This window comes from Callithrix jacchus, chromosome 17 (assembly GCF_049354715.1).
Source record: "Callithrix jacchus isolate 240 chromosome 17, calJac240_pri, whole genome shotgun sequence".
Classification (NCBI taxonomy): domain Eukaryota; kingdom Metazoa; phylum Chordata; class Mammalia; order Primates; family Cebidae; genus Callithrix; species Callithrix jacchus.
Genome location: NC_133518.1, coordinates 70465825 through 70486651, shown reverse-complemented (window position 1 = coordinate 70486651; position 20827 = coordinate 70465825). Strand labels below are relative to the sequence as shown.

Below are 20827 nucleotides of genomic sequence, written 5' to 3'. Positions count from 1 at the left end.
TAAGTTCTAGGAAGTGTCTTTCTCTGAATGAACACTCGTAAACAGGACTGATCCTTAGTCTGTTATGTACCCAGGGCTACGCCGGGCATCAAGTATACAAAGGTAAGTAAACCAAAAGGTATCATGTAAAATTAGCAGCTTATGTGTTAGGATGTGTCAACAGAGAGAACTCAATTTAGAAAGGGAAGCAGGGGCTGTGTTATCCTAAGGAGTTTGCCAGGCCTGAAAGGGAGGCCAGGTAATTCTCTAAACAGAGGCAGCAACAAATGTAAAGGCATGGAGTTGTGTCTGAAGAGATAATCAGGGCATAGCTGAGAATGCAAACTCAAATGTCTACAGGGACCAAGCAGGTAACATAAATGAGTGAAACGTAACAGTTATAAGGCAACAAATGGCAATGACTCTTGGCCTCAATCACGGAAGACTGGAGAGAGCTGGGGATGGCAGCAGATAGGTGACGGCAAGGCGCACCACAGCACAGAATGCAGTTTGTCCATACCATCCACTCTCACCTTCTGCCTTCAGTGAGAAGAGGGTTTTAGCTATTCACTTGGCCACGGAGACAAGGACCAGACTTCCCCAGCTTCATTTGCAGTCAGATGTGGCCATCCTGTACATTCTGACCAATAGGATGCAAGAGGAAATGATATATGCAACTTCTAGGTTGGATCATGAAGAAAGGGACCCTCCTCTTCTCCATCCTACTGAAGGCTGGAGCAGACAGGATGGTGGGAAATGAAGCAGTATCTTGGACCGGAAGATGGAACCCACTGCAGAGAACAGGGAAAAAGAAGACAGAAGTAGGCGGTGTCCCGGATACCACAGAGCTATCATATCTGCCCTGGGCAGTTAGTGCTTTGACTGTCACATGAGAGAAAAACAAGTTTCTACCTTAAGTCCCTTGTTTTGGTTTTTGTTACAACAGTCAAACATGCATCTCGACCAACGCTCTCACATGCAGAGAGCTGCCACTTCTTGGCACCTAAGGATTACTGCCACGAGGAACTGTGGGCTCATAATGTGCATTTGTCCAATTTTCCAACAGATTATGGAAATCTAGATTTTCTTATATCTGACATTTACATATTGGCAACTAATTCATATTTTTAACACTATATAGGCTAACACAACTGGTTTGGGGCCTGGTATCATTTCTGGTCCACAGGCCTCTCCAAAACAAAGACTTCATTGGAACAAGTAATATAACTTAGGGTAATAGAGTCTTTTGAAATTGGGAACACAAAACAGATCCTGCCAACTTTCATTATCCTCAAATACAGTCCCGTTCCCTGGGGAATAAGCAAGATACGGCGGCACACACCTGTGATCCCAGATACTTGGGAGGTTGAGGCAGGAAGATCACCTGAGCCTAGGGGTTTGAGTCTAGCCTGGGTAATATAGTGAGACCCTGAAGAAAGAAAGAAAAGAAAAGAAGGAAGAAAGAAAGAAAAAGAGAAAGAAGAGAAGAAAGAGGGAGGGGAGGGGAGGGGAGGGGAGGGGAAGATGGAAGGGAAGGGAAGACAGAAGGAAAAGGAAGGGAAGGGAAGGAAGACAGAAGGGAAGGGAAGGGAAATACAGAAGGGAAGAGGGAAGGGAAGACGGAAGGAGGGAGGGAGGGAGGGAATCCGCAGAGAATGGACTGACAAAGTCTGTAAGTTAGCAGCAGCAACCACCGTGGTGCCTTACTTGCCCACAGCCTCACCCTGTAGGGCCTCCTGGGACACCAGTGGCCTTTATCAGGGTTAAACTCTGTTCCTTTCTCTTCCTCCCTTTGTCTCCTTTTCAAGATTAAAGAATTTCTCAGGGCTGGGTGTGGTGGAGCACACCTGTAGTCCCACCTACTCGGAGGCTGAGGTGGGAAGATTGCTTGGGAAGATTGCTTGAGCCCAGGAACTCAAGACCAGCCTGGGCAACATGGCGAGACCCCAGTTGCTACAAAGAAATTAGTAAGTTAGCCAAGCATGGTGGCCCGTGCCTGCAGTCCCAGCTACTCGGTAGGTCAAGGCAAGAGGATTCCTTGGGCCAAGGAGTTCAGGGATGCAGGGCACTATGATTGCTCCTCTGCATGCCAGGCTGGGTGAGAAAGTGAGACTCCATCTCAAAAAAAAAAACAAAGTGTCAGGAGACAGGGCTAGATATTAGTATCACGGAGCCAAAACCGGCAGGTGGAAAAGGCATCCCTCAGTTTGAAATGGAAGGTCTGGCAGCCTCACCAAACGAGTTCATCCAGACAAACAGCTCTGTGGAGGCGTCGGAGGCGGCACAAAGGAAGACGCAGAAGGTGCAACATCCGATGCTCATTTTGTGGGACCCAAAATGGAACCTGATGACGCAGGTTACAAGAAAACAACCAAAGAGGCATCAGCATTGCACGGGGCCCACCAGCACTCCCCTCCAAAGAACAGAGGTCTTGTGTGGCACGGCTTCAGCGAGCCCAGCTCTCTCCTCTGGATTCAGGCAAAGCACCCACGCAAGGTCCATGGGCAGCCACAGGCAATGACGCTCATTGCCTGCCAAGCAGTGCCAGCATCAAGGTATTGCTCATACAGGTTCAAACCACTTGCCACCCTCTCGAGTCAAAATAAATCAGGGAAATAGCTACGGCATTGCTGTTGCACGATGAAAAAAATAAAAGCAATCATGTCACAGGAAAAGAAGTTCCTGTTTATAAGGCCCACTGTCCTCTAGGGAGCTCCTTCCGGTTTGGTGAGAAGGCTTTGTTCCGTGGTGCCCTCACTGAATTAAGATACACAGTTTGGAGGGAGGAGCTGGAGACAGTTTCCCTGCACAGCAGAGGGAGAAGGATTTGGAGAGGAGGATGAGTAATGCAGGAGGGAAGGGAGATAAAACAGAAGCGGGAGGAGAACGGAGCAGGAGGCGGGTCTACATTCTCAAGAGCCCGTCATTGGCTGAGACACAAGAGTTGCTTGAACCCTGGAGGCAGAGGTTGCAGTGAGCTGAGGGTCACACCACTGCACTCCAGCCTGGGTGACAGAGCAAGACTCTGTCTCAGAAAAAATAAAAATAAGTACATGGGAGGCCTTTGAGCTCCTCACACAGAGATTCTGAGCAATTTTGCCAAAACCTTTGAGGGATGGAGAGGCCCCATGCCATTTGGATACTATCATCTCCCCCAGAACAAGTGTTATGAGTTTGTACAATGTGCCAGTGCTAAATAACTTACTTGAATTTGTATTTGATTCTTTCAATATCTTAAGAAGTGGGTATTATGAGACATATTTTACAGATGCTTTAACACGTTAAATACTTTGCTTAAGATCACAAAGCTAATAGCAGCAGGGCCAAGAGTCAAAGCCAAGCCTGTTTGGCTCCAAATTCTGTGTCATTCTGCTCAGAAAAAGATCGCATTTAGCTTCCAGAAAATTGATTCTGGCCAGGTGTGATGGCTCACACCTGTAATCCCGGCACTTTGGGAGGCTGAGATGGGTAGACTGCTTGAGCTCAGGAGTTCGAGACCAGCATGAGTAACATGGCAAAACCCTGTGTCCACAAAAAAACACCCAAGTTATCCAGGTGTGGTGGTACACACCTGTAGTCCCAGCTACTTGGGAGGTTGAGGTCAGAGGATTGCTTGAGCCTGGGAGGTTGATTGCACCACTGCACTCAAGTCTGGGTGACAGAGTGAGACTCTGCCTTTTAAAAAAGAAGAGTGATCCTGATTACATTCACTAATCTGGGACACACTGACATCCCAAGCCTCCTGATGTATGGTACTAAGAAGGACAGACATCGCTTCAGTGGGATTTTTGCCAACAATACAGAACATGAATCTACGCACAAGGAAACACCATACACACCTAATTTGCAGAGCATTCCCCAAACAACTCACTTGGATTCTTCAAAATTGTCAAGGTCATGAAAGACAAAGACTGAATATTCTAGACTAATGGCCACTAAAGAGACATGATGACTAACTATAATTCATGATCTTGGGCTGTATCTTGGACAGGGAAAAATAATATAAAAAACATTATTAGGGCCATTCGGTATAATTTGAGAACGACAGTGATACTGTGGTTATGCAGATTATTCTTGTCCTTTAGAGGTGCATGCTGAAACAGCAAGAATACTTAGGGACATGATGTCTGCAACCTACTCGCAAAGGGTTCCATAAAATATTAAGTAGATAGACAGGAAGGAGGGAGGATGAAGCAGGATATTTACGGTAACTTGAGAAATTACAGTAAATGTATGAGGAAGTTCGCTATACTGTCCTTACAACTTTTCTTAGTGCCTTGAACTTTTTAAAATAAAAAGATTAAAGGAAATTCTGACTTTAATTTCTGGCAATATGACAGACTGGGTATCTTCTCAAGTGAAACAAGTATGGATAAAAACAACAAAAAAAAATAATAAGATTTTTTTTTGAGACAGCGTCTCATCCTGTTGCCCAGGCTGGAGTGCAGTGGCACAATCACTACTCACTGCTGCCTTAACCTCCCAGGCTCAAGCGATCCTCCCACCTCAGCTTCCAAAAGGAGCCGGGACCACAGGCATGCTCCACCACACCTGGCTGATCTTTGTAGTTTTTGTAGAGACAGGGTCTTGCCATGTTGCCCAGGCTGGTCTCAAACTCCTGGACTCAGGTGATTTGCCCATTTCAAAGTGCTGGAATTACAGATGTGAGCCACCATGCCTAGCTAAAACATTTTTAAACATGTTGCTGAGCTGGCATGAAAAGAAAATATCCCAAGAAGCCAAAAATAAAATAAAACAAGAATCCTGGGAGATATCAAATGCAAAACCAGTTTCCACCCTGAGAGTTTGTTAAACCTTGGGGACTCTTGAGCTTCCATCTTCTTAAAAAACCACTTCAAGATGGTTATAATGCATACATCATAAAATTTGCCTTTTAAAACTGTACAATTCAGTAATTTTTAGACCATCCAAAGAGGTGTCTAACTGCCACAACTATCTAATTTCAGAACATTTTTATCACTCCCAAAAGCAACCCCATGCCCATCAGCAATGGTTCTCCATTCCTCCCTCTCCTGGCATGCACTAACGCACTCGTCTACTTGCTGTTTCTACAGAGGTGCCTGTTCTGGACATTTCCCATAGATGGAATTTTACAACACATGGCCTTTTGTGTCTGACTTCTTTCACTTAGCATACTATCTTCAAGGGTCATCAATTCCATAGCATGTGTCAATATTTTTTTTTTTATTGCCAAATAAGGTTCTGTTGTATGGGTATTCTGTTTATCCATTCATCCATCAGCTAATGGACAACTGGTTTGTATCCACCTTTTGGCTATTATGAATAATGCTACTATGAACATTCATGATCTTGAAAAAGTATGTGCGTGTGTGTGCGCGTGCTCGTGTGCATTTAGGGGTATGATGTACACACACACATACATATATTTGTTCCAATTTCTCCACACCCTTGCCAATACTTGTTATTGTCTTTTTATTTTATTTATTTATTTATTTATTTTTAAAAGACGGGGTTTCACCATATTGGTCAGACTGGTCTCGAACTCCTGACCTCAGGTGATCTGCCTGCCTAGGCCTCCCAAAGTGCTGGGATTACAGGCGTGAGCCACCGCTCCCGGCCTGTTATTGTCTTTTTAATGATTTCCATCCTTATAGGTGTGAAGCGGTATCTTATTGTGGTTTTGGATTGTATTTCTCAAAAGGCTAATGATGTTTAGCATCTTTTCATGTGCTTATCGGGCCTTAGTATATCTTTGGAGAAATATCTACTCGAATCCTTTGTCAAGCTTTCACCTAGGTACAGGATGGTAGGAGACAAAGCAAAGGCCCCATTTAAGGTGAAAGCCTAACAGGAAACCATCCATGTAAACCTGGGATCTTAAAAGGCCATCCCTTCGAGGTGAGGCTGGACAAGAAATTAAGTTGGTGTCCAATGGGAGCAGCAGGATAACTTGAGTATCCCAAACTTGGCAATGAGTGGAGGGTGAAAAGATCTCCCTTTCAACTTATAGCACACTTATTCTCTCATGTGGGTTGGGGCTGAGTCTATGTAGGCCATAAAGAACAAAGTAGATGTGGAAAAGTTCAAGAATTTCTAGAAATGTAAGAGAACTGAAATTCAAAATCCAAAATTCAACGATCGATTAAACAGCTAAAAAATGAATTATTACAATGAAGTTATAGAAAGAACTAAAATGCAGCCCAGGAAACCAGAGTTGAAAATTATCAGTTTAAAAGACATGGAAGATAGAGTCTAAGGATCTAATACATATTTAATTAGAGTTTTAGAAGTAGATGAAATAAAATGGGAAAGACAATATTCCCGATATTTTAAGAGATAATGGCTGAGAATTTTCCACTATTGTTGAAAGAGCAGTAATTAGATCTAAGACTCCCAACCAAACCCAAGATAAATAGAAATCCTTAGCCAGACATAGCATAATGAATTCGCTGTATACAAAGACAAAAAAAATTTTAAAGCTAAAGTGGCTAAATTTAAAAAAAAGAATGGCAGTCTGCAATTCTGACTGCCAACATCACAACAACCATGGAGACCAGTGGGATAGAAGAATGACACTTTCAAATGCACTGAGACAAAAATAACTGCCAACTTGGAATTCTATAACCTGTATAATTATCTTTCAAGAATGAGGAAGAAAAAGATCTCCAGACAGAAACAGGAGTTGTGAGGTGTAAGAAGGAACAATGAGCAAAGGTATCAGGCAACTATGTGGGCTGTGAGTAGAGCTAAACTGTTGATTACATAAAACAACTACAATGCCTAACTTTTAAGTGGAAAAGTAGCTAAAACTAAACAACGAGAAAATACTATAAATTGTGAAGAATATCATCTGATTTAGAGTTCTGAGGTCTTTGCATCTGTTTAGGAGCAGGATAAAAATATAGTTTAATCTTAGCCTGTATGATAGACTAAGTATGCATGTTGAGACAGCTAGAGAATCTGCTAAAAGAACAGGGCATAACTTCCAAACAAACAGAAGAGGGAAAGAGAATGAGAAACACAAAAAGGGAAAGTTAATCAGTTCAAAAGATTAACTTTTGAGGTCAGCAACCTAGAAGGGGCAAATTATGGCACCTTCATAAAATAAAATATGATAAAACTGTAAAAGTTCAGGAACCACAGCTACCTATGCCAATACGGAAAACACTCAATGACAAATGGAAGAAGCAAGTCCGAGAGGAAATCCCACGCGATTCTATATTCTGTAAAGTGAAAAATAAGCCAAGGTAAACAGTACTTGGAAAATTCTGAACTTTATAGAATATAGAATGGATACATGCTTAAAGAAAAAAAAAACAGGATAGTGGTTACCTTTACCTCTGCAGAAGAGGGCAGGGACTACGGGGAGGGGGGGACTCTAAAATATGGTAATGTTCTATTTCTTAACCTCAGTGGCTGTGTATGGTTACTTGTTTAATCATGATTTAAATTCTAGGCCAGGCACAGTAGCTTACATCTATCATCTCAGAGCTTTGGGAGGGTAAGACAGGAGGATCGCTTGAGGCCAGGAGTTTGAGACCAGCCTGGGCAACATAGTGAGACCCTATCTCCACCAAAAAAAAAAAGTCTTTAATGAGCCAGGTAGCTTGGTATGGTGGTTCATGCTTGTAATCCCAACATTTTGAGAGGCCAAGGCAGGAGGATTACTTGAGTGTAGGAGTCTGAGACCAGCCTGGGTAACATAGTAAGACCCTGTCTCAAAAAAAGAAAAAAAAAAAAATAGCCAGGCATGGTAGTGCAAGCCTGTCATCCTAGCTACTCAGGAGGATGAGGCAGGAGGATTGCTTGAGTCCAGGAGTTCAAGTTTAGAGTGACCTATGATCAAGCCACTGCACTCCAGCCTGGACAACAGAGCAAGATCCCATCTCTTAAAATAAATAAATTGTATATGAGTTTTAGTATTGTATAATAGTTCACACAAAAAAAGTTTTAGTGAAACAAAGAAGGAATCTTAGTTCTGGGACATGCAGAAGACATCTCCCCATTCTCAGTTATGTAAGTCTGCAGCCTAACCTTTGGGGACTGACCTTTTTCGTACCTTGGGAGACTGGAAACGTAAGTGTCAGCTCTCACCCGAGCTCTTGTTCCACATGTCAGCCACTAAACCAGCCTGGTAGTAACCAGTGACCTAGTTAATGAGCTTTGGTCTTCCACCTTTCACAAAAGCAACCTCGTCACATAAAGGGAAGTTTAAAAATCCAACATTAGCTTTCCAGGGAGGTCTGAACATTGGTTCATGATGTGAAATGTGAATGAAAAGGCAAACTGCTCAATATTCATGTCAGGATTAAAAGGAATCTTAGCCATAATTTCCAAAGTATAAGCTAGTAGAATATTAAGGCTGGGCGCGGTGACTAAAGCCTGTAATCCCAGCACTTTGGGAGATGGAGGCGGGTGGATCATGAGGTCAGGAGTTCAAGACCAGCCTGGCCAAGATGGTGAAACCCCATCTCTACAAAAATAAAAAATTAGCTGGGTGTGGAGGCAGGCGCCTGTAATCCCAGCTACTCAGGAGGCTGAGGCCGGAGAATCGCTTGAACCTGGGCGGCAGAGGTTGCAGTAAGTCGAGATCACACCACTATACTCCAGCCTGGGCAACAGAGTGAAACTCCATCTCAAAAAGAAAAAAAGAATATTAAATATATCTATTATAGATCTTTTCAATCATCTCTTTCCCTAAGGAATTTCTGGGCCTGAGAGACCAGAAGCTCAGAGCCTCAATGCAGACAGACACTTCTCCCCTCTAAAACTAAAGTTGAAGGGAGATTAGCTGACAAGTCATCAATATTGTTTACTCAGGGACCGCTGTGAACAGTGTCAGGCAGCATAACTGCTTTCTGTCTCTAAAGTGACTTATTTGAGAATATCCCTTCAAGCCTGCTCAGTGTTTAGTGCTTCAGAGCAACTTTTTCTTCCAAAGTGATATTTGATGCTTTTCAGTTTTTGATTGATGTAGATTTCTTGCTGCATTCTTTAAAACCTAAAGATTTCTGTCCTACCTGAAGCCCTTTCTGGAAACAAGGCAGGTTATACATAAACAATAAAGATGCCTTTCTCCTCTGAATTCGTTTCCCCCCAGAAAGCGGCACCTGTTATAATTAGATTTTGAATAGATGAAGGAAGGGGAAAGATAAGGAATGAGATCAGAGCTTTGCATGTTTTCCAACAAAGATCATTAAACTCAGACCTCTGGAAAACTGATCACTCCATGGCTTTGTAGGACTTCTTTGAATAAAGTCTATAGGAACATAAATCAGTGGAGTCTTCCCACTGTACCTACAAAGCTGACATCACTCATGATAGTGTCTAAATCATTCTACTGTTCATTTACATCATCTAAATGAGCTCAGTGTGTTTAAGGTTCAAATAAGCAGGTCTCTGCCATTTTAAAAATAGCCTTTAAGCTTTCTTTAGTTACAGGTATGATCCTAATCCTAACCCTAGTATATACCATGGAGGCTAAATTCTATGTTCCCCCTCATTGCTGAGTGTGTGAAAACTCACTAGAAGCTTATATGACCAAATACAGCCCGGTCCAAGCAGAATTAATCTACAATATCTAGACCTGCTGATAAAAAATAGGGAAGAAAGTTGGGTGCGGTGGCTCATGTCTGTAATCCTAGCACTTTGGGAGGCTGAAGTGGGTGGATCACCTGACATCAGGAGTTCAAAACCAGCCTGGCCATAATGGTGAACCCCATCTTAAAAAAAAAAAAAAAAAAAAGGAAGAAATAGCCTACAGTAACACAAGAAATAAACTAATATTGACTTTTGAGACAGAGGTTCCATGTATTTTTGCTCACTTTATCTTCTACTAACACGTGACATCATCATTATCTTTCTATTATAGATGGAGGTTCAGGAGGTATCAGATCAGTTGTAAAGGTTACATAGTTCCAAATCAAATGTGTGTCTTAACTCAAATAGGGCAAGTCCTTAGAATGTTTCAGAAGCACCACAAGTCACAGGTGGCTTTCCACCTCCAACACAGCGACCCAGGTAGAATCCAATGAAGTGGATGTAGTAAATACTCCATGTGGACGCACTCACCTCTGCTACATTCCCCTTGCAGTGTGCCTTACTGCTCACCAGAGGCTGGAAAGCCAGACCACACCTCAGGTTCCACACAATGATGTAGCTTCGGCAGACACACCGTCCTAGACTTGGAAGAAGACAACACCGTGGCCCAAAGGACATGCTTTGGATGCTTCTATCTTCCTGCTGGCAGACACGGCCAAGGAGGGACTTGTTTTTCTGTGGCAGTTTGTTTTTCTGTGGCAGTTATAGTTGAAATCTCAGCGTCCCATTCCTTGCTTCATAGTGCTGAGAGGCAAGTCAGGGGCAATCATTTGTTACCATGACTCAGTGGACATCCAGGACCCAGGAGACTCGAGAGTGGATCCTGCTTCCTCACCTTCCTGCTGACGGCAGGCCGGTTCCCGGGTATGATGCCAGCAGGTGCTCCTGGAAGCTCGGCCTAGAGCCTGCTCCTCCAACCCTACCAAAAATTTTGTAAGCTAACTAACGATGCATAATAAATCCCTTGTGACTTCAACTAGCTACAGTAGATTGTCATCTTCAGTTGAACTCTAAGACAACGAATATCCTACTTTCCCATGAAAGGGACACATTACTAGGCGGGCGCCATGAATCTCACGGGTGGGTACAGAGGATGGACAAGCTATCAGATTGCTTCATGCTGAACTCTCCAAGGGTGTGGCTGACTCATTCACATGTTCTTTAAAAACTGTTTCCTCAAATCGTGGCTCAACTAGAAATGGAAATGAAAGAAAGGAGGGATCCCCACAACCTGGGACTGGTTTACTATCAAGTGAGTGAATGAATGTGAAAACCCTTTAAACGGTAGAGTGCTCACCGGCACGTTGAGGGGCGACACAGCCGCCGTGACGGACGCGTTCCTCAGGATCCGGCGCCCCGAGACCACCACATTCAAGGACGCCAAGGGTCCAGCGCGGTGTGCGAGCCGAAGCACATGTTCGAGGGCATCCTCAATCGGCCGCCCGACAAGCAGCGGCTGCACGAGGACGACCAACTCTTGGATGATGGCAAGACACTGGGCGAGTGTGGCCTCACCATCAAACAGCACGGCCACAGGCCCCAGCCACCGTGGGGCTGGCCTTCCGCGCTGATGACGCCATAGAGGTCCTGCCCATCAAGCCGTTCTCCAGCCCGCCCGAGCTGCCCGACGCGAGGAAGTCCCGGGACTCAGGAAGCAGTGCCAGTGAACGAGCCGTGCAGCGAGGGCCCCCAAGAGGCCCATTCCCCCCAGTAAAAGAGATTTGGGGGGGAAGATAGAAAAGTACGAGCACCTTCCTAGAAACAGCACTAGTCATAAATCTTAGCAAAAACAAACAAACAAATGGTATTTCCCCGCCAAATTTTAGATTTAACTCTCTCTATGGGGTGAATAAAGGACTAAATGCCTACAAGGAATAAATGCCTCTTGAATTTCACCTCAAATTTGAAAACGTGAGGTTTTCTCTTACTATGATTTAATATCTTTTGAAGCATATTTTTTCTTTACATGTCTTAAATCCTGTAATTGATCATTTGTTTAAATAAACATAGAAAGGTGCTATTTACCACTGTATTCGAAGGGCTGGACACAGATTCTGCCACACAGTAAATATTCAACACATTTTTATGAGAATAAACGAGATATGCATTATTGATTTGCACTGTAAAACCCACAGCGTTTCCTTTTCTTATTTTTTATTCTTTTTTTTTAAGACACAGACACAGTCTCACTCTGCTACTCAGGCAATCCTCCTGCCTCAGCCTCCCAAGTATCTTAAAACTACAGCCATGCATCACCACACTTGGCTAATTTTTAAATTTTTGGTAGAGGCATGGTCTTGCTATGTTGCTCAGGGTGGTCTCAAACTCCTGGCCTCAAGCAATCCTCTGGCTTTGGCTTCCCAAAGTGCTGAGGTTACAGGTGTGAGCCACGGTATCCAACCTTCATAGCATTTTAGACTGGGAAAGACCTTGAAGAACTTAAGAATCAATACCAAGACATAACCTGAGACAAAGAAATAGCTGAAAAGTTTCCCTTTCCCAAAATTAATCTATGTATTATACAAAAGTTCAATGTAATCTGACAAAGGAAAGGAGACAGCAGCAGTGAGTGTAAAAAACATTATAAAGATTAACTCGAAAAAAATATAAACGTGAAAATAGGGAAAAACTTAAAAAAAATCACAGCTACGATAGATTCTCCTATGAGATGTTAACATGTAATCTAGAACTACAGGTATTGGTGGCTCAGGCATATAATCCCAGCACTTTGGGAGGCCAAGGTGGGTGGATCACCTGAGGTCAGGGGTTCGAGACCAGCCTGGTCAACATGGTAAAACCCCATCTCTACTAAAAATACAAAAAATTAGCTGGGCATGGTGGCACATGCCTGTAATCCCAGCTACTCAGGAGGCTGAGGCAGGAGAATTGCCTGAACCAAGGAGGCAGAGGTTGCGGTGAGCTGAGATCGCGCCATTGCACTCCAGCCTGGGTAACAAGAGCAAAACTCCGTCTCAAAAAAAAAAAAAAAAAAAAAAAAAAAAGCTTAATGTATAGTTCACTATATTTAGCTTTGTTAGTGAGATAGCACTTTCTAAGGATGACACCCAATGTGGGGAAAACAATAAGACTGACAGATATGAAGATAAAATTTAGATTTTATAAATAAAATCACTATTGCACTTTGGGAGGCCAAAGCGGGAGGACTGCTTGAGCCCAGGAGGTTGAGGAAAAACCTGGGCCGCAAAGCGAGACCCCCATCTCCACAAAGAATTAAAAAATCAGCCAGGCATGGTGGCACATGCCTGTAATCCCAGTTACTCAGGAGGCTAAGGTGAGAGGCTCACTTGAGCCCAGGAGGTCAAGGCTGCAGTGAACTGTGATCATGACACTGCACTCCAGCCTGGGTGACAGAGCAAGACTATCTCAAAAAAAAAAAAAAAAAACACTGTAAATAAAACTAAGGGATGACAAGCTAGAAAAAAATATTCACAACACAGAATATTGAGTCAAATTCTCAATATTGGTTCACTGCTGCCAGTGAGCCAGATTCAAGTGATTCTCCAGGTTCAAGTGATTCTCCTGCCTCAGCCTCCTGAGTGGCTGAGACTACAGGCACATACCACCACGCCTGGCTAATTCTTGTATTTTTGGTAAAGATGGGGTTTCACCATGTTGGCCTGGATAGTCTCAATCTCCTGACCTCGTGATCCACCTGCCTAGGCCTCCCAAAGTGTTGGGATTACAGGCGTGAGTCACTAAGCTCAGCCTAAAAATATCTTTAAGTGAATAACAAAACTACTAAACTGCTTTGCAGTTAGACCTATTTGCTGACCTCTTTATTCTTCCCAAATTCCACTGAAATGTCTCCTACTCCTAAATTAAAAAAAATACATAGTAGTGCTGAAACTAGAAAGAGCAGCAACAGTAGTCCAGAGCAGTGAGAACTTCCTGGAAGGCACTTGAGAACAAACTAATGATAAGCAAGGGAGTTTGCAGTCTGCAGCAGAATAGAGGATCTACTGAAAAAAGCAAGTCTCCAAGCAGACCCTCAGATAAGCCAAAGATTAGAAGCAGTAACAAGCTGGAGAAGGAATGAGTCAAGGGTAATCTGCTAAGGAGTACATTTAAAGGCTTAGAAACTACCAAGTTAATTCTCTTCTCCCTCCCTCCAGCAGCTACTTCTGGAAATAGCCCCCAGAATAAAGATTTGAGATTTCCAGATGTTTCAACAAGCTATTTGCATACACCATGAGAAAACCCATGCAGTTCTACCACCCTTAGTTTCCGCTTTGCACCCCTATCAGTATTTCCTTTCCTTTGAAAAACCACCAGATGCAGATTACAGAACGCGTTCACTGCCAGGGGTGCAGGGATTCTCACTTAGGCTGAGCCAACAGGCTCCATCATCTCATCTTTGATTACAGACACAGACAACCATTAATCACCAACTGACTGAAGAAACAGCACAGGAGGAGCAAGCAGAAATGGTCTCTCAGTAAACAAAATACACTCAAGATCCTTAAGTGATTCAAGAAAAAAGAGATCAGACTATAAATAAATACTTTAGAATGACTAATTTTGGGGAATTAAAACCATCAAAGCCATAATAAAGCAATATATGGGTTGAAAGGCAGAGCATACTTAGCGGAGAATCTGAATTTGGGCTTCAAGTGTAATTTTTCTAGAAAATTACACTCTTTGCCAAGTACAAAGACAAATATGAAAGAAAAATCAGGAGATACTGAAGATAGTTTAATCTCTCCTGGAACTCCTGGATTGAGTAAAGTTTCCTTTAAAGGAGAAAACAGAATCAATGCAAAAAACAAGAGAAATTTCCCTATGCTGAAGCTAGATTTGAGTGTTTCCTATAAAGGGCCCCGAAAGTGGCCAGGAGGACAAATAAAGAATGCCCTTCCAGGCCAGGCGTAGTGACTCACGCCTGTATTCCCAGCACTTTGGAAGGCCAAGGTGGATGGATGACTTGAGGTCAGGAGTTTGAGACAGGCCAACATGGCAAAACCCTGTCTCTACTAAAAACACAAAAATTGGGCCGGCGCGGTGGCTCACACCTGTAATCCCAGCACTTTGGGAGGCCAAGACAGGTGGATCATGAGGTCAAGAGATCGAGACCATCCAGGTCAACATGGTGAAACCCCATCTCTACTAAAAATACAAAAAATTAGCTGGGCATGGTGGCACGTGCCTGTAATCCCAGCTACTCAGGAGGCTGAGGCAGGAGAGTTGCCTGAATCCAGGAGGCGGAGGTTGCAGTGAGCCGAGATCGCGCCATTGCACTCCAGCCCGGGTAATGAGAGCGAAGCTCCGTCTCAAAAAAAAAAAAGTACACAAAAGTTAGCTGGGCGTGGTGGCTGCACCTGTAGTCCCAGCTACTAGGGAGACTGAAACACAGAATCGCTTGAACCCAGGAAGCAGAAGTTGCAGTGATCTGAGATCACGCCCCGTCCAGACATACAGTGGTATCTAGGGAGATACTGCCATAGATCCCTAACGATAGTGAAACAATTTCAAAAGCTTCTAGGGAGGAAAAAAGACCATTTAGTCACTTAAAAGGAAAGGAGAGCCTGATTCCCACAGAGGAGTGGATTTGATGCCCAGTGAAAGCTAGCCCTCTGACTCAAACATTACAGAAGTTACAGTTTACTGCAATAGATGCAAGGAACATATTCTCAGCAGGGAACCCCAGGGAATATCAGGCCAGAGGTGTCCTGAGAAAAGGCCCTCTGGTCTCCCTGAGTCCTCCCAGCTTAGAGTGAGGGCAGGGAGAGATCCCGCCAGGACTTGGGAAACTCCAAGGAAGGCCTTACCAATCTTTTATTTCAAACCACGTCAACCTGAAGAAACGTCCCTATAATTAGCTCACGTGGCTACAAAACTGCCTTTCATATGCCATTTCTCCTGTATATAACACTGCCATTTCACCTACAATTTCTTGCTCCACCACCAGTGCTACATTTGCTTGGGCAGTAGTGCAAGACATCATTCACGCAAGACTCTGCTACAGCGAAGTCTGTGGGAATGCACATTCATGAATGGACAACGGCTGGGAGGTACTGAGCCTAACAGGCCTGTTTAGGTACTAACAGACCACCAAGTCTCTTACTGACAACACTGAACGCAGACAGGTATGGTGACTCGCACCTGTAATCCCACACTCTGGGAAGCTGAGGCAGAAGGATTGCTTGAACCCAGGACGTGGAGCCTCGGTGACAGAGTGAGACTGTGTCTAACAACAACAAAACAAACCAATAAACAAAAACACTGGATGTTAGAAGACAATGGAACAATATCCTCAAAGAATGAATTAAAGAAAATTTTATTGGTTGGGCTTGGTGGTTCATGCCAGTATTCCCAGCGCTTTGGGAGGCCAATGTGAGCATATCACTTGAGCCCAGGGGTTTGAGACCAGACTGGGCAATGTGGTGAAACCCTGTCTGTACAAAAAATATAAAATTTAGCTGGGCATGGTGGCATGCATGTGTAGTCCCAGATACTCAGGAGGCTGTGGTGGGAGGATCACCTGAGCCTAGGGATGTTGAGGCTGCAGTGAGCCAAGATCGTGCCACTGCACTCCATCCTGGGTGGCAGAGTGAGATCCTGTCCCCACCCCTCAAAAAAAAAACAGTAAAAATTAAATAAATGATAAAAAAAAATTAAAGAAATGTTGAGATCTATAGTTTTACACTACAACATTATTCAAATATGAAGGTTAAAGAAAGATTTTATGGATGTGCAATGATTCAAAAAGTTTACCATTTTCAAACCATTTCTAAAAGAATTACTCAAAAATGTACCTCCGCCAAAATGAAATATCAAGAAAGTGACACAAAAAATAATATGAAAAGCAATAGTGTGAAAAAGTTTAACTTGTAGTTGAGTCTAAATAGATGTTCAGTAATATGGGTGGGAATCTCAGGATGCCTGCCAAGCAATGATTCCTAAGAAATCATTTTTTAAAAAGTAGTACATGGATTATAAAATGGCACATACTTTGGAAAATAGTCTGGCAGTTCCACAAAAACTTAAAGAGTTACCATATGATGATAGCAATTCCACTTGAAGAGCATAAAATACATTCGAGAAAAAACATATCCACACAAAATCTTCTACATAAATATCCTTAAGCATTATTAATAGTTAAAAGGTAGAAACAACCAAATGTCCATGATTAGATGAATAAAATGTGGTATTTTTACACAATGGACTATTTGTCAGTTTAAAAAAAAGAAATTAAATACTGACACATACCACAACATTTTATATTGAAACTACTAAGCTAAGTGAAAAAAACCACAAAAAGAAGTCAGAGACGACCATATATTATAGGACTCCTTTTCTATGAAAGGTCCAAAGCAGGCAAATTTATAGAGACAGACAGTAGATTAGTAGCTGACCAGAGCTGGTTGGAGGGTTTGGGAAGAAATGGAGAATATGGGCCAGGCGCGGTGGCTCACGCCAGTAATCCCAGCACTTTGGGAGGCCGAGGCGGGTGGATCACGAGGTCAAGAGATCGAGACCATCCTGGTCAACATGGTGAAACCCCGTCTCTACTAAAAATACAAAAACTTAGCTGGGCATGGTGGCGCGTGCCTGTAATCCCAGCTACTCTGGAGGCTGAGGCAGGAGAATTGCCTGAACCCAGGAGGCGGAGGTTGCAGTGAGCCGAGATTGCGCCATTGCACTCCAGCCTGGGTAACAAGAGCGAAACTCCATCTCAAAAAAAAAAAAAGAAAGAAAAAGAAATGGAGAATACGTGTCAGCGAGTATGGAGTATACGTGTCAACAAGTATGGAGTTTCATTTTAGGGTAATACAAACGTTCTAAAAGTAGTTGTAGTGATGATCATACAACTCTGCGAATAGTCTAAAAGCCACTTAGTTGTATGCTTTATGTCTTACATCTCAACAAAGCTGTCCTTTTCTCTTTTTAATCCAGAAAAAATTGGCTGACACAAAGTACATGGCCAGGAATAGGTAAGGAGGAGAGTGCTGTCCTTTGCATGGAATCATATATATCTTGATTAATTATCTGAATATTTAGAAAAATATAAGCTTAAAATCTGGGGTAAAAATTTTAAAGTAACTCCAAACAAAATAGATTTTATAATTTTCAATCACTAGACAAAAAAATAAGGAAAACTAAGAATTCTACATAATCACAATAAATATAAATGTGTTACATTTCCATACTGGAAGACAAGTTCTCAGACTGAGTATAGAAATAAAATCTAACTATATGATATATATAAAATATGTACTTATAATAAGATGGCAAGGAAAGGTAAAAAAACAAAAGGGATATCTCCCTTTGGAGGACATGAAATGTTTTGGAATTAGACAGAAGTGGCAATTGTACACACTGTAAATGTCATAAATGCCACTCAGTTGTTCATTTCAAACTGGTTAATTTTATGTTATACAAATCCCAATCAATTCAAAAATAAAGGGACAAGGCCAGGCTTGGTGGCTCATGCCCATAATCCCAGCACTTTGGGAGGCTGAGGAGGGTGGATCACCTGAGGTCAGGAGTTTGAGATCGGCTTGGCCAACATGGTGAAACCCCATTTCTACTAAAAATACAAAACTTAGCCAGGCATGGTGGTATGTGCCTGTAATCCCAGCTACTTGGGAGGCTGAGGTCGTTAGTTCAAGGCTGAAGCACACTGTGATCTCACCTGTGAACAATCACTGCACTCCAGCCTGGGCAACATAGCAAGACCTGTTCTCTTAAAAAAAAAAAAAAAAAAAAGGAGAAATGCAAGATGAAAATAAATTACCATGATTAGTTTTAAAAGATAAAGAGGCCGGCCAGGCATGGTGGCTCCCACCTGTAATCCCAGCACTTTGGGAGGCCGAGGCCGGTAGATCACCTGAGCTCAGGAGTTTGAGATCAGCCTGGCTAACACGGTGAAACCCCATCTCTACTAAACATACAAAAAGAATTAGCTGAGTGTGATGATGAGCGACTGTAATCCTAGCTACTAGGAAGGCTGAGGCAGGAGAATCACTTGAACCTGGGAGGCAAAGGTTGCAGTGAGCCGAGATTACACCAACTGCATTCCAGCCTGAGTGACAGAGTGAAACTCTGTCTCAAAAAAAAAAAAAAATTAAAGAAAGAAAAGCTAAAGGGACAAGAAAATAAATAAATGCTACAAAAAAAAAAAGCTTGTATGACAGGATTAGAATCAGACAAAATGGAACACAGCAAAGGAAACTAAGGCTGATTTTACATATGCACATAGCAACAAAATCCCTAGATATGATATTAATCAAATCCAAGAGTAAAAATCATTTAAATTCAATAGTTTATTAGAATAATAAAACTAAGTAGAGGTTATCCCAAGATTATAAGAATAATTCAACGTTAGGTTTCCTAATAGAATTCACTACATTAGCAAATTGAATTAAACAAAACTCATATGATCACCTCAATAAAAAGCACCCCCGCCCCCCGCCAAAACAATCCTATCTCCTAGCTCCATTCCCATGTATACTGCTCAAATCATTCCTAATTAAAAAGGTTACACAGTTAAACTTCCCTTCCTTAACTCAATAAATAACAGACCCTATAGTTAAAACTGTACTATTATTAGAATATTGGAAATATCCAATTAAAGTTATGAGCCAGCCAAGAATATCCACATCATTCCAATTATTTGACATCATACTGGCAGTCTTAGCCTATGCAATAATGGAAAAAAGTATAAAAAGAAAATGAAAACCACCCATATTCACAGATATTTTACTGACAAAATCAAAAATAAATAAAAAGTGTAACTCAAGATAGTTACACACAAGACCAAAATTTAAAAATTACCAGCTTTCTTCGTAAATCACAAATAATCAGAAATGAGTGAAATCCAATTCATTTTTAACAAATCCCATTTATCAAAAATTGAAAATACTTAAAACTGAGTAAGAAATGTGTAAGACTCATCTGAAAAACACTTAGAACTTTAAGAACATAAAATAACCTGAATAAATGAAGAGAGACAACATTCACAGATGGTAACATTTGGTATCAGAAAGCCAACTCTTCAAATTAGTTTATAAATATAATGCAATCACAATCCACGTTGACATGGAATTTAAGAAACATTGATTCTAAAAATCACCTTAAGCGTTAGTCTAAGTACACAGCGACAGCAAAGAAATAGAAAATGTTGTATGGCTTACCTTATTGAATATTAAAATACATGATAACACTACAACAATTAAAAGGGCCTGGGAATTCACACAGGAATAGAATAAAATAGGGTTTTATTCTGCATATAATGAAATAAGATATTATTAATGGTGATGCAACTGGATATCCACTTGGGTAAAAAAGTAAAATTCTTACCATATAAACACAAAAAGAACTTCTTACAATGTAAGAAGGTAAAATTTTTATTTTATTTTTTTCTGAGACAGGGTCTGGCTCTGTTTCCCAGGCTGGTGTACAGTGGCACAATCATGGCTCACTGCAACCTCCAGCTCCTGGGCTCAAGCCATCCTCCCACCTCAGCCTCCCAAGAAGCTGGGACTACAGATACACACCACCACACCCAGCTAATTTTTGGTTTTTGTAGAGTTGGGGTTTTACCATGTTGACCAGACTAGTCTCAAACTCCTGAGCTCAAGCCATCCACCTGTCTCAACCTCCCAAAATGCTAGGATTACAGGTGTGAGTCACCACACCCAATCAAGAAATATTCTTTTAAAATTTCTCCTATATTTTCTTCAAGTATTTGTGTAACCGTGGGTCTGGGGCCTGTTTAGCTAAGTAATGGCCAGAAGGCTAAAGGAAGATAACAGTTTAGATTTCATACAAATTGGAATTTCTGATGAAAAAGTGGCATGAATAATAATAAAAAGTAATAGATGTGGCTGGGCATGGTGGCTCAGGCATGCCCAGCCTGGGCAACATGGTAAAACCCTGTCTCCACCAAAAACACAAAAAATTAGCTAGGTGTGGTGGCACATGCCTGTAGTCACAGATACTCAGGAGGCTGAGGTAGGGGATCACCTGAGCCCAGAAGGTTGAGGCTGCAATAAGCGATGATCACACCACTGCACTCCAGCCAGGGTGACAGAGTGAGACCCTCAAAAAAACAAAACAAAACAAAAAAATAAAATAAAAATAGATGTCTGATAAGCATATTTAAGATGTTCAGCTTTAATGATCACAGAAATGCAAATAAAAACAATTTGCATTTTTTCATATGTCCCTGCTCCCCTGAATATTATTTATAGCTGGTGTTCTCTCTGACTGGTCAGTGCCCATACCAAATTGGTTTTTATTATTC

General features: G+C 42.1%; 1 protein-coding gene and 1 pseudogene across 5 annotated transcripts in view; one reads left to right on the top strand and one right to left on the bottom strand.

The window, feature by feature from the left end:
* The window catches only part of CMTM8 (CKLF like MARVEL transmembrane domain containing 8), a 149107-nt gene that overhangs the window by 114926 nt on the left and 13354 nt on the right, over positions 1–20827 (bottom strand). The gene's annotated exons all lie outside the window — the stretch shown is intronic.
* On the top strand, positions 2192–11685 carry LOC108588810 (uncharacterized; annotated as a pseudogene).